Source organism: Euprymna scolopes, chromosome 4 (assembly GCF_053919585.1).
Source record: "Euprymna scolopes isolate OS-2025 chromosome 4, ASM5391958v1, whole genome shotgun sequence".
Lineage (NCBI taxonomy): Eukaryota > Metazoa > Mollusca > Cephalopoda > Sepiida > Sepiolidae > Euprymna > Euprymna scolopes.
The window spans coordinates 61,816,606-61,831,398 of record NC_136485.1 but is presented as its reverse complement, the minus strand read 5'-3'; the positions used below and the strand labels follow the sequence as shown (position 1 = coordinate 61,831,398).

The 14,793-nt window shown below is 37.9% G+C and overlaps 1 pseudogene; it reads right to left on the bottom strand.

Annotated features, from left to right (window-relative positions):
• Positions 1 to 14,260: 14,260 nt before the first annotated feature.
• On the bottom strand, positions 14,261 to 14,394 carry LOC145274421 (U2 spliceosomal RNA; annotated as a pseudogene).
• Between the last annotated feature and the right edge of the window lie 399 nt (positions 14,395 to 14,793).

Below are 14,793 nucleotides of genomic sequence, written 5' to 3'. Positions count from 1 at the left end.
ATCCGAGTATGAACATGCAGCATGATTCCAACCCATAGATCAGAGCCAAGGCTTCAGCTTCCACTGGTGTATATCGTGATTCCGCGTCGTTGGTAAAACGGGATCCCGCTAGGATGAGTTTCCAATGGCCGTCCTCACAACTCATGTTTAATTCCCGCTCACATCTACAGTGCTTTTGAAACAGAAAATACGATATCCCTGTTTTGCTGTAGTCTGTCGCGAGTCCTGTTGCTCTGTTCATTTCGAACGTTTGGATGCCTTTTTCAATTCTTTTCACTATTATTTTTTTCGATTCTTGGAATATCTGTTCCAATGTCTCATCCCAATAAAATTTCCTGTCCTTTGTTTTCAGCAACTCTCGGAATGGGGCCATAACTTCCGCTTGTGAGAATGCATAGGAGACTTGGTTTACGAGTCCGAACAAGGACCTAACCCCAGTAATATTTGTCGGGGTGGGGAAGCTCAGGATGGCTTCAGTCATTCTTCTTGTGGGTTTGACCCCGTTCGCTGTTACTTGAAACCCTGCGAACTCCACTTCCATGTCAGCAAAGTGAAACTTGTCTGGGTTAAACACAATCCCTCTATCGGCGCAGTGGTTTATATATTCAATTGTGTGCCAGAATGAGGATTCCATTGAGTTGCCCCACAGGAGACTGTCATCTATACACTGAGTTTTTCGAGCCATGTCCATGGTGATATCATCAAATCGACGGGTGTAGCCATCTCCTGATCCATGGAATCCTTGAGGGGCTCGACAGTACCTATATCGGCCCCATTCAGTGATGAACGTGGTGGCGTTTCGTGCAGCTGAAGACAGTGGTAAACTGTGGTAACCGTTCCACGCATCGAGTACAGTCTTCCTGGTATGTGCAGGTATTACCGAGACCTGATTGAATGGGGACGAAGTGTGGTGCGTCTCCCTCATGGTCGCCTCGTTCAACTTTTGTAAGTCCACCGTCCGCCTTGGGGACCCATCCTTTTTTGGTGTGATCACCATTCTCGAGCACCAAGTAGTTGGTGTGCCTACCGGTACGGGTTCGATTATCCCCAGTGCCACGTCACGGTCTATATCTTGTTTCACCTTTTCCTTCCAATGATAGGGGACAGGTATTGGTGTGTGGATTGCCGTCGGTGTCGCATCTGGGAGGAATTTTATTTCTAAGGATTTACCCTTCATTACTTGGAGTGGTTGGTGTGGACAGGTATTGAATGCGCTGGCCTTGAAATGTTCCTTTAGCCATTGCTCCAATTTTTCTCTGTTAATGTCGGTTGGCTCCAATGGGATTGCTGCTGGTTTCTTCGGAGCCGGTGCTCTGCGCGGGCACCTGCAAGGGGCCGTCTCTTCTGTTTCCGCTGAGCTGCTTTGCGACAATGATGTAGGAAAATTGGATGGCAATAATTTCAGCTCCTTAAGTGCCGTTTGTGATAAGTAGAGCCCGGATGTGTTGTCAGACACACACACTGCCTGTCGTGTTTCTCTTGATCCCACCTTAATATGTAAAAACAGGACCCCCTTGATGTGTAACTGGCTATTTGTTATACCCCTTATCCGATGGGTAGTTGGAACCAAGTACCCATTTGGGTACCCGAGGAGTCCTTGAATCTCGGGGCCAACAGAGCAAGTTTGGGCTCCTGTGTCCGCGAAGGCTTGGATGGCGTGGGTGCTCACTTTCATCGGCTTCTTTGGCACCCTTCCAAAGGTCGCATGGCACTTGTTCATCACAGTTACCTCTGCTGTAACTGAGGGGGCGGTTCTGGGGCGCCCACCTGGAACTGTTTCCCATTCCACTCAAAGTGAGGAATGTTTGTCGGTTGTCTCTCATTGTGTCTGTGAGTAGGGGCTTTATCCGTGGTGCAAAACATGAATGACTCCCCGCTTTTTATAGCCTCCATTTTGGATCTATTAATTTTCCGGCACACCTTTTTAATGTGCCCTACTATTCCACAAAAGTGGCACTTTAGTCCCACTGCTGGGCAATCTTTCCGGTTCATCGATCCACCTCGGTGTGATGTTTTTCCGCAACCGTTGCAAGGTTTGGTGTCCCGTGGGGTCGACAGGGCCTTTGCCTCATGCATTTGTTGTACTTGATTCGACCTTTGTACCCCAGACATCGCGAGAGGTTGTGTGGTATCGGAAAAGTGTGGAGTTGCCTCGTCTGTTGTCTCCAGGCAAACCAACCGTGAAAACTTTAGATCCAAGGTAGGAAGTGTAGCTGCCTCTGCCAGTACCCTTCTCTGGTGTTCGATATTTCTTAACCCTGCCATCATTTGCCCGGCAACCATATCGGCTGAGTAATTAACCTGCTGCCGCCAAGTGGGTTCGTTCGGACACTGAATACGAAATTCACAAAATTTCGCCTGGCCACGTAACCTCGATAAAAAATGGGTCACTGACTCACACTCATTTTGCTTCATGGAGTGAAACGTTTGTCGGTGGACTTCCTTGTGTAAGCCTCGAACGGCCACCAGTCGTATTTGATGAAGAAGGTACTCCTCTGCCGCATTGTTGAGTCGTTCTGGTCCAATGAGCTCAAACAGTAACCTGTTCGTTTCCGGTGTGCATGCTTCTCGCAGTTCGTTTCGAATTGCAGCTGGATTTTCGAGTCTGCACATCTCCTTGTACCGTGACCAGGTGTCTAAAAAGAGTGCCCATTCGCTTTCTGTTGAGTCCGGACCTATAGAAGGTCGCTGCATTCTTTTTGTTTGCGACGTGTTCGCTCGTCCGTGTAAGATGTCCTTCCGTAATTCGATGTTTTCTTTTTGTAACTCGACTAGTTGATGTAATAAGAGAACGTTTTCTTGTTCCATAGTGAACCGATATCTTTAGTTCAATGCTGCGATATAAGTATTTCACGTTTTAAAGTGACGATATGTTCGTAGCGCCATGTAAGGTTTGCGTTTTAAGCAAGCTGGTTTTCCAATCCGACAGCGTGTCGCCGTGAACGAGTGTAAACAAATAATGGCGATTCGCCTGTCCTTTTATAAGGGGGATAACTCCACTTATGCAAAGTCTGAGCGAAAGGGAGATAACTTCTTTCTGGCCTCTACACCTATCTCAGTTGGTTACATTTCCGACACGTTTCCCAGACCAGCAAGATCAACATGCCTCACTTCTAGATCTCTTTCTGACAACGGTTCCCAATGACTGTACAACAAATACCCACAGCCTACTCGGGGAATGCTGATCACGCTGTGATAATGGTAGAAATCAGCTTAAATTCTCGCCCTAAAACTGAAGACCCACTACTCAAAACAACGAGGCATTACAAAAAGGCTGATTGGGAAGCCATCAGGGAGCTCATCAGAGATGCCCCATGACAAAATATCTTTACTCTTCTAGCGGAACAGTGTGCAAATGAGACCACTGAATGGTTCAAAACTGCAATTGAAGCACATGTTCCCGCACGGAAATTCTATAGCAAGCCTCACTCTCCCCAATGGTTTACTTCTGCTTGTGCAGATGCCGTTTGTCAAAGGCAGCATGCGTTCCGCAGATTCAACCGACATAAATCCAGCTCAAATAAACAGAAGTTTATAGAAGCTAGAAATAATTGTAAGAGAGTGATAGAGACAGCTAAGACAGATTACTTTGAAACCAACAGAAAACGCATCGAAACACAGAAATTAGGAACCCGGGATTTTTTGGAAAATCTACAACAGCGTAGTAAATAATAGACAGTCAACTATTCCCCCACTATCAAACAATCATGAGGTTGCTTGCACGGCAACTGACAAGGCTAATCTGCTTGCGAGTCAGTTTGCCTCAAACTCCACACTGAACTCGTTACACCACTCACTCCCTGATTTTCCTCTGCGAACAGACGCCACACTAGACGATTTGAAAATCACCCCTTCTCAGGTACATGCTATTATAAAAAAACCTAGACACCTCAAAAGCATGTGGACCAGATATCATCCCGGCTGTGTTATTAAAAAAATGCTCTGTCGAGGTTGCTCCAGTTCTCTCCAAACTTTACAATAAATGCCTTAACGAATCTTGCTTTCCCGACTGCTGGAAAACCGCCTCTGTGGTACCAGTCTTCAAGAATTCTGGTGAAAGAACTGACCCACTAAATTATCGCCCCATTAGCCTCCTCCCGCTTTTCGCCAAAATATTTGAGTTCTTAGTTAATCAAGACCTAGTCCAGCACCTAACAGCTGCTAAACTCCTGACTGACAAATAATATGGATTCAGGCAAGCCCGTTCAACAGCAGATATCTTAACTGTAGTTTCTGAACGTATATACCGTTCATTGGACAAAATAGGGGAGGGTAGAGCGGTGGCCCTTGATATATCTAAGGCTTTTGACAGGGTATGGCACGATGGTCTTCTAAGGAAAATTAGATCATATGGAATCACTGGAAGAAGTCATAATGTAATTAAATGCTTCTTAAGTAATAGAAAAATCAAAGTTGTCCACGACGGTCGTACATCTAAACAATATGACATAAATGCGGGAGTACCTCAGGGGTCTATCCTTGGACCTCTATTATTCCTGATATTCATAAATGACCCCCCTGATAAAATTGTTTCGGAAATGGGTATATTTGCCGATGACACCACTCTCTATAACAGATATGAGGGGAAAACAAATGAACACATATCCAAGGAAATGGCAGAAACACTAGAGGATGACCTACAATCTGTAGTGGAATGGGGACAAAAATGGTTGGTCACATTCAATGCTGCTAAGACTAAGCTTGTTTCCTTCAATAACTACAAGAAACATTCTCTACCACCAATAGCAATAGTCAAGAACACATTGCCTAAAAGTACTTCTTTTAAACTCCTCGGCCTAACGTTTACAGGGAATATGAACTGGAATAGATACATTGAGAGCATTGCCGGGTCTTTGGAACTCCCTTCCGGGATTCTGCTTTCCCAACTGCACTGATATGCAGAAGTTCAAGTGTAATGTTAACAAACATCTTTCTACTCATCTCCCTTCATAATGACCTCGCCAATTAAGTCCCTAATAGTAGCCCCCTGCTTCAAAGTGGCACTGTGCCTTGTTTGAGGTGAAAAAAAAAAAGACATATATTTTGTCGTTTTCGTTTTTGTGTTGCATGTAAACAAACTAAGCCACAGCAACGCGTGGCCGGGTACAGCTATTATATATATATATATATATATATATATATATATATATACTTTCAATTTTTATTTACATAAGCAGTAATGTGTTGCTACACATTCATGAGCATGTTTCGGTCTTCTAGTGTTTACTAACTAGAGACCTCTTCGGGTAACAACGCTTATATTCAAAAGCGGAATTCATAATGAAAAACGAAAATCAACTTTCAGCAAAAGAAAGTTTTTTTTAGAAAAAAGGGTTCAGAGGGTGAAGTTCAGAGCAAAGTTGGGTGCGGATTTATTTATTTATTCATTTGTTTCATGACGAGGTTAGGGGATGGAATAGGTAGGGTTGGTGGTTGAGGCGTTAAATTTTGGGACCCAAGTGGAATATAGATGTTACCTTCAACAAGTGTTTGTTCCGTGTGTCTGCTGCTTGCTGTAGGTCTAAAACCTATATGGACTCGTGCATTATAATTCCATTTTTTATCTCTTTTCTTTTAGCCTTCTTAGGTATTTCCTCGAAAAGGTGAAAGATTCACCCCGATCTATTGACCATTTCTTGAACTCCTAAATGGTCGGCTAAGAGAAGGGAGAGGGGGTAGGAGACATAAAAAGAAAGGAAGAAAGGGAAAGGGGTAGACGACAATGATAGAAGAGGAAGGAGAGAGAAATTGAGGAGAAGGAAAGGAAGAAAAAAGAAGGAAGAGAAAAGAAAGCGAGAAGAGGAAGAGAGGGGCTCATAATGCGTTAAATGATGGTAGTTTGTTTTCTCTCGCTTTACTAAAATCTGTTTTTTAGACCACCTCTAATATTTATTACTATTTCATTTGTTATTTTAATGTTTATTTATTTATTAGTATATCTATATATCTATAAAAGTGAATGTGCCTGTGTGTCTGTGTGTGTGCCTGTCTGTCTGTGTGTATCTGTACATTTCTCTACGCAATAACTCTGTCAATTTTTAGTCTACAGACTCGAAATTTGATATACATTTATATATACATCCTGGGCCCAACTCTCTTCCTGATCTGCATTAATAATTTCCCAAAACACATACATAAATGATTCGTAGACATTTATGCTGACGACATCACCATCTATGGTAGCACATCAAAGACCGTAAACGACCAAGTTCTCTCCAATTCTCTCTCCTCTGATCTTGAGCGCGTGGTACAATGGGGAAAGAGGTTGCTGGTTCAATGCATCTAAAACCAAGCTTCTATCTTTACATCATCAATGCTCTGATGCCCATCTGGCATCAAATAAAATGAATGGCTCTCTTCTTGGGGAGGCTTCATGTTTTGATAAGCTTCTAGGCTTGACCTTTACTCCTGATCTGAAATGGAACACATGTATCAAATCTGTTGCTAAGGTTGCTGGGAACATGGTAGAATCCTTCTACCGCTCAAGTAGATATCTCAATCTTTATGCAATTCTCTACCTATATAAAGCCAGGTACGTCCAAAGATGGATTACTGTTGGCACATCTGGGCTGGAGCTGCTAGAAGCAGCTTATTCTGCCTTGACAGGGTTCAAAATATACTTTGTAGCTTGGTGGAAGGATACCCTTTTCTCTTCCCTGCAACCTCTTTCCCACAGAAGAGACATTGCGAGCCTGTCTCTGTTTTATCGTTATTTCCATGGCAGGTGCTCGTCTGGGCTTCAATCTATTGTCCCCCCCCCCGTCAAACAAAAACACTCGTTAGCCAGAACCACTATCAATAGTTTCCCATACGCTTTATCTGTGCCTAAGCCTAAACGTTTCTTTCTAAGAATTTCACGCCTGTGGAACTCTCTTCCGTTTGCCTGATTTCCAGCTGACTTCAATCTGATTATCTTCAAGTCCAATGTAAACAAGTTCTTGATGAACCGTCCCTCTATGTAATCAAGCTTACAAAAACTGCACTACCTATGTTTACTACGCTATAATCACATTGACTAATGTATACCCATTAACCCTTATCCTTATCCCGGCCTTGATAAGCGGCGAATCCTGTTTCAAAAATATATACATATTTATAAACCTTACTATGTCCGTTTGTGTGTCTGCTTATCTTTATTTTTTAAACTGTATCTCCGCCGAGACAGAAGGTTGCAAAGCGGCGCGTGGCAGCTCAAATGATTGTATTTTTTGTGAACAATTTTTTTATGGGCCCTGGCGAACGTGTGTCGACTTAAACTGTTTTTCTACGCATGCGCTAATATATATATATATATATATATATATATATATATATATATATATATATATATATATATATATATATATATATATCATGTAAAATAATTGATTAAGTTTATAAAATATATACGAAATCCGAATAAATTAAAATATCGTAATTAAGCGCATTTTAAGACAGTCCGCTAGTGTCCCTTTAAAAACTAAAAACTCTATAATATAAAGTAATTTCCAGTTTAAATGAATTATGTTCATTCATTTATTTTATTTTTCAATTTTCATTTGATGGGGAGGCTTTGATGATTTTTGATTAGGAAGAAAGTCAGAATCGTAAAGTTAGTTGTGTTTGGCCGTATCTGACTAAAGTTGAATATTGAACAAGAAAAACGGTCACCATCTTCTAAAATGAAAGCCAACATCCCCATTACTAAATAAAAAGAGAAAGGAAAACTGGAACACAACAAGAGTTGGATGGTAAGCTGGCTTTTGTCGATAAACGAATGTTGTATCCTGGAATTCCATTCTAGTGAAAAGGCGAGCACAACGTAACATCCTGTCAAGAGATGATCAAAATAGCAATTGATATTAAACCGCCCCTTTGACGCCAAGATACGTCTACTTGTATTAATTTTGCTTCTGTGCAAATCTATCGTAAGTTCAGGCCCGGGTGTGCATGCGCGATGCCAAACCATGACTCAATTTAATGCATGATACTGTGCGTAGGTCCCTCATGTAACTGCTACATTCTAAAGGCAATAATCAAGTGTTATGATTTATGTGTGCTTCTAAACCAAAGAGAAGCGGTATTTATCACATGGATTCATTCAAAAAAAAAAAAAAAAAAAAAAAAGAAAGAAAATCAAATTTTTCAAAGGTTGTTAGATAATCGTTGTTAAATAATCGTTGTTAAATAATCGTTGTTAGAACGTAGTGTTATTTTATATTGATCTTGGGGATCCCGACGTTGCCCGCGATGTAATTAGGATCAACGAATGTTTCACACTTCAAATAATTTTATTGTCATCGAAATCGCTGAAACTTCCCATTTTTCCATCAGTTGACTGCTCTAGTCGGGGACCCACCATGGTGTACCGAGAGAAAGCTTTACACGCTTCCCAGCAGTGACTTATTCCACAATACATTGTAGTGTGCATTACACTGTAGAGAACATACTGTTGATTTTATAAAATTATTTACATATAGTGGCTTGAATTAAAGTTTGTAATTAAAACAAATTATCGTTTTTCAATTGCGCTTTAAACTAAAATAATTCATTTTGAACGCGTCCCTGTCTTATCAAAGAATCTAGTGTTGATTTTATACAGTAGGCTCTTCTGCTTGTGCGGTGATGAAATTTATACAATGCTCCTGTGATGTTAGGCTGTATAAAAATGTTAACTTTGGTAAAATCGAATTGTTCCTTCTTTAATCATATTTTTTTTTCGATTTTGTATACTTATCGGGGGCATTTCGATGAAAAGTTATCTAAGAACACTCCCGGATATATAAAGTATATTAGTGTGATATTTTCAAAAAATCGACCCAACCATTTCAAAGTCCATAGGGAACCCTCTCTCCCTCTCCCTCTCTCTCTCTCTCTCTCTCACACACACACACAAACACAAAGTACGTTTTATATATAAATAGAGATATATACGAGGGTCGTTTCAAAATTAAAGCCTCACTTTTTAAGTTGTGTGATACCATTAAACCGAGGAACCTTTTGTGCTCCAGAATTTATTTTCGCCATAATTACCGCCATTCTCAATGCAATTTTGCCAGGAATTCAATGACGCATCTCTGCTTCTGACGCATGTCCATGACATAGATTGCTTTCTTGGTGTCTCACGCCGTGAATATCTGAAACAAAGAGATGAAACTTTTAAGTCATGAATGCATATTTTCAATCATCATAAAAATCTAATTTCCAATCCTCTCTTTCGGCGGAATAAAAAATAGGAGGCATTACTTTCGAAACATCCTATATATATATATATATATATATATATATATATATATATATATATATTGTAATGTGATTGATAATTTAAAATTCAAATTAGAATTAAAAATTAAAAATCTGTTTCATAAGAAGGAACAACAACAAAGTCAATAATTTGTACGATCGTTTCGGAAACGATGTCTTTATTGTGATAGACATCGTACATTTATAAGCAACAATCAACATCTAAATGAATGCTTCGACGATAATTACGGTTTTCAAAAGGCGAACAATTAAAAGATGCATCTGCCTTACTTAAAAATTGCTAGTTTTATTTATGGTGTCTTTTACATATTAAAAAAACCCTATTCAATACGTTTGCTGATGAGGAGACTTTGTTTAAAAAAAAACTATATGTCAAAATGATTGTCCGCGGCTTAATGCCTATCACAATAAAAACATCGTTTCCGAAACGATCGTACAAATTATTGACTTTGTTGTTGTTCCTTCTTATGAAACAGATTTTTAATTTTTAATTCTAATTTGAATTATAAATTGTCAATCACATTACTAAATATTAAAGTAGCTCTAGGATATTTGCCTATCGAGCTTATTATATATCTGAACTACAACGAGCACTGTTCTTTTCTTGTATTTTAATTAAATTAGTAATTTTACTATCACATTAAAATACACTCTGCTCTTTAGACTACTGTTGTAACCCCCTTTAAATTATATATATATATATATATATATATATATATATATATATATATATATATATATATATATATATATAATTATGACATAGATGAATGTTTTGTACTGGTGTTTTCTGTGTTCCAATTGTGGTCGTTTCTTTTGTGCGATTTATTGATATTTGACCCCTTAATCTCTGCTATTATATCAAAGGAAATTTTTGTGTGCGTGTAAGTTCGTTCCCTATGGACTCAAAAACGGCTGGGCCCAGTTTATGAAATTTCACACGAAGGTACTTTATCTACCTGGCAGTGTTCGTATATAGGTTTTGCATCAGAATTTTTTTCGATAAGTATCGATGATCGATAATCGAAATAATCCGATGAAAGACGGAACACACGAATTTGATCAAAGTTAACATTTTACACATCATCATTTACACATTTAACATCACAAGTGCATTTAAGGAGTTTTTTTTACCACACAAGCCGAAAAGCCCGACATATAAAATCAACAGAAGTGTTTTTAATATGACAGGGGCGTGTTTGAAAGTAATGTTTCTGTTTAAATTGCACCATAATACTTGACTTTTCTATTTTAAATGTAAATTCAAGTCATCATCACCGCACAAGCAGTAATAAAAGCATATATAAAATCAACAGTAAGTTCTTTGATATGATAGGGGGCGTTTGAAATGAATGTTTCTGTTTAGAGCACAATTGGAGAATTGGAGAATGATTCTTGACTTTTACATTTTAAACTTTCATTCAAGCCATTATATATATATATATATATATATATATATATATATATATATATATATATATAAAATAAAAATTACAATTACATTTACCAAGATGATCCAAGATGGTAAAATTAAAGTATATTATAAATATTAAAGAATTAATATTTATAAAGTTATCTCAGCCAGATGTAAAAGCTCGATAAAACCAAATAGGAGATAGAGCCTATAATACGAGCAAACAGTAAATAAAACATGTTAAAAAACACTTTGAAATGAGTTAAAAACATATTTAAACTGAAAAGGAAACACTAGATAAGTGGATAGTCCTTAATCCGCAGAGTTTCGAAGAAATCTTTCCTTCTCATCAGAGGGTAGGAATTAGCAAAATGCGGAATCGGATTTTCCATGCAAATGTATTTGATGAAACAACAAGTAAGTCAAAGGTCTTACTTGAAAACAAAAAAGTGAAGCAGAGGGAATATGGTAAAGAAAAAGGTGATTACACATGAATGGATAGTCTGTTGGAAGATAAATAATCCAGTGACGGTAAAATCCAAATGTATAACTTCAAGAAAGTTAATTGAAATTCCATTTGCACAAGTAAAATCCAAGGAAATCCCGTAATTGGAAGAAGATGGTCCATAATGATCCAAAAGCAGAAATCCATGGAAATGCTTTTAACTCATTTCAAAGTGTTTTTTAACATGTTTTATTAACTGTTTGCTCGTATATATATATATATATATATATATATATATATATATATATATATATATATATATATACATATATATATATATATATATATATATATAAATTTTTATAAAATCAACATTGGGTTCTCTACAGTGCAATGCATACTACAATGTATTATGGACTAAGTCACTGCAAAGAGGTATGCAAAGCTTCCTCTCGGGGCATTGCAATGTCCCCAACTAGAGCAGGCAATCAGTCGATTTGATTTCGACGACAATAAAAATGTGAGAGTGTGAAACATTCATTGATCATCATACAATCCCGGGCAACGTCGGATCTTCCTGCTAGTATTAAGATAAAGAACACATTTATATCTCATGCTAATTTCTTTCATTATATATATTTTTTAAAACTACACTTGCATTCTTAAATAGGACCAAAATATTGCATGTTTATAACTCTAATATATAAACGGCTATATGTATGTCTGTCTGTCGGTCTCTATATTTTCAACCTCTATCTCCACAGAAACTAAAAGTTGAAGAGCGGCGCTAGGGGCTTCGACTGATTGGATTTTTTACGGGCCATTCTTTTATGGATCTTTAGCCAGTTAAAATTGTTTTTAAAGGGTCAAAAAATGGGTCAAAATCGAAAAAAAAAAAAAAAAAAAAAAAGTTAAATATTTTGTACATTCATCTTAGTTTATTTTTTTTAATTTTTAATCGGTTTATATGCGTGTTACGTTTGTACGGTGGTAACGTCACCAGCTTTGAATGCTACAGTTTCGGTTTCGATTCCAGTTTATGACACCTAAATACTTTTTTTTTTTTATACTTTTGAAATCACGATTCTATAATAATATATAGGAAATCTGGGCAAATTAAAATGTCATATTTAAGCGGATTTTTTGCTCGGGCAAAGCCGGGCGCTCACCCCCCCCCCCTCCGCGCTAGTGAAAAAAAAATATTTTGCAATAATTTTTATCAAACAACTTCAGTTATAATTGTACGAGTGCTTTCCTCATGATAAAACAAACTGACTACTATAGCCCTCGCGGGACTCTTGAGTTCAACATACCTTTTTCTTTTCGGGTGTACGAACGAGTTTTGTTACAGCGTTCTATTACAGTGTCAAGTGGTTAACGACACGGTCTGGTGACCTGGGTGTTCCAAGTTCGAATCTAATTCGTTCCACAAAACTCACTTTCATTTAGGATGTTGGCAACTTTCTCGTAGTCCCCCCCATAAGTACCCGATGTATTTCTAGAAAGAATTCTGACTACAAAAATATCGAGGGAACCGATGCCAACGATAGCATATTCGAACTTATTACGATATGATAACGATTACAGTGACGTTTTTGTTAAAAAAATAAATAAATAAATAAATAAAAAGAATGAGTTTCTTGTGGGTTTACTGTTTACTCGATTACGGAAGAATTTTGTTGTTGTTATTGTTGCTATTGTTATCGTTGATATAAATAAACAAAATCTATTCTCCAAAGAAATTAAACCTTGCCTGACGCGAAGAATTATTAAAATTTATGTGTCATTTCGTTCAGACAAATTGACGATACTTTACGCAGTTAACATCGTCTATAAACACCGGTAACCTCATGAGAGCATCTTTATTACTTTTTTTTTTTTTATTGCGTCGATGTTTTTTTTTATTTTTTTATTAGATAGAGGGAGCATCTTCTTTCATGTTTTGACAATTTGCCGAATAAACGGCTTTTCTCGTGTCTGACTAGCAAAAAATCTGCAGATTGTTAAAGATGCAGCTCAGTTTTCAGGTGACAGCTGTGATGGAACTTAAACTCCTTACTGATTAACCCTCTCAGCCCTGCATAAAAGTACAGTTGCCTTGGCGCACTCAGTGGTGTGGTATAAGGCGTATCGTTCCAGGCGGCATTTAATTAAGGCGCGCCGACATCAACGCATCATATTTAAAATCAATCTTGATTTTACATCACACGAATGGCACAGTGATGATAAGATAAAATATAATTAGACTAGCTGTCCGTGTTACGGGCGTTGCCGAGTAAAGTATTGTATAGGGTTGTAACACTTATTTTAAATGTTTTGGCATCAATCGAAAGCAATAAAATTTTCAAAATCGGTTCGAAATGAAATCTTTAACTCCTAATCCTAAGTCCAAGTGACGATGTCGTAAAACCGCACATAATCGCTACCTTCCCCAAAAGTAAATGGCACATGATGGAGCTTCCATTTAATCGAAAACGCGCGCGCGCGCACACACACACACATACAAAATAAAATAAATAAATAAATAAACAAATACAGCAAAAATGCTCCTCCCCCTTCTTCTAATCAAAAAGAAATTGATTACCTGCCTTGAAAAACATCGAAATAACACAATTCTAATAGAATATATAGTGTCGAACCATTTTCGTATACAAATGTAATGCAAACTGATCATCTGGTTTCTAGTTAATGTAGATGCTTAGAGTTAATTAAATCTCCACGTGGTAATGTTGTAGAACCGCAAATAATCTCCCACCCCCACCCCCGCCTCATCCAAATAAACTAATGATCCCAGGAATTTGCTAGCATAGGATTGAAATAAAAAAGAAAATATGAAAAGAGAAAAAGAAAAGAAGAAAATAAAGAAAGAAATTGTTGTTAAAAAAAACGAACAAAAACTATTCTGATAGGATGTATAGTGTGGAAGTATTTTCATATATAAATGTAACGTAAACTTATTCCCCATATTCTGTTCATTTTAGCTTCTTGGAGGTGTTAATGAAGTCTGTAACCACTAAGCTTAAGTCTGAGTGACAATATTGTAGCTCCCCTATACCAAAACCAGCATCGAATGTCGATTATTTTGGAAAAGATGTACCTATTTACAATGCCTCCCCACGGGACAGAGTTAGACACCAGGGTCGTTTTTTAACGTGAAGAAAAGGTACAAAAATAAAAATTGTCTCAGTCGTGAAGGATTTCTCCTCCACTGAAAGAGAAAGAGAAATGGAAGTGCCGCATCTGAAGAACAGATACTACACTTTGATCTTGGCCAAAAGGCCAAAAGAACGAAATGAAAATAAAATGCAACCCCCCTAAAAAAAAAAAGGAAAGGAAAAGCAACTCTATTTTATTATTGTCGTCCGTCATGAATTCTTTCTTCGCGTCGGATGTTTATGTTTGACATGACTTGCGAGACTCATTTGGCTGCGGAATAGTCGCGGACAGTATTCACTATTTTATTATATGTATGGAGATAATGTTTTTACGTAAACTAGGACTCATCCTCTATATAAATAAATCAGTAGATGCATGTGTGTGTGTGTGTGTGTGCGTGTGTGTGTGTGCGTGTGTGTGTGCGCGCATGTGTGTGTGTAAATATTTAACCGGTAATCACTTCATTGGTCACAAAACTCTGAAATTAACAGGAAATAGTAATCATACACCAAGGGTAAAATCTTTGTTTTAATGG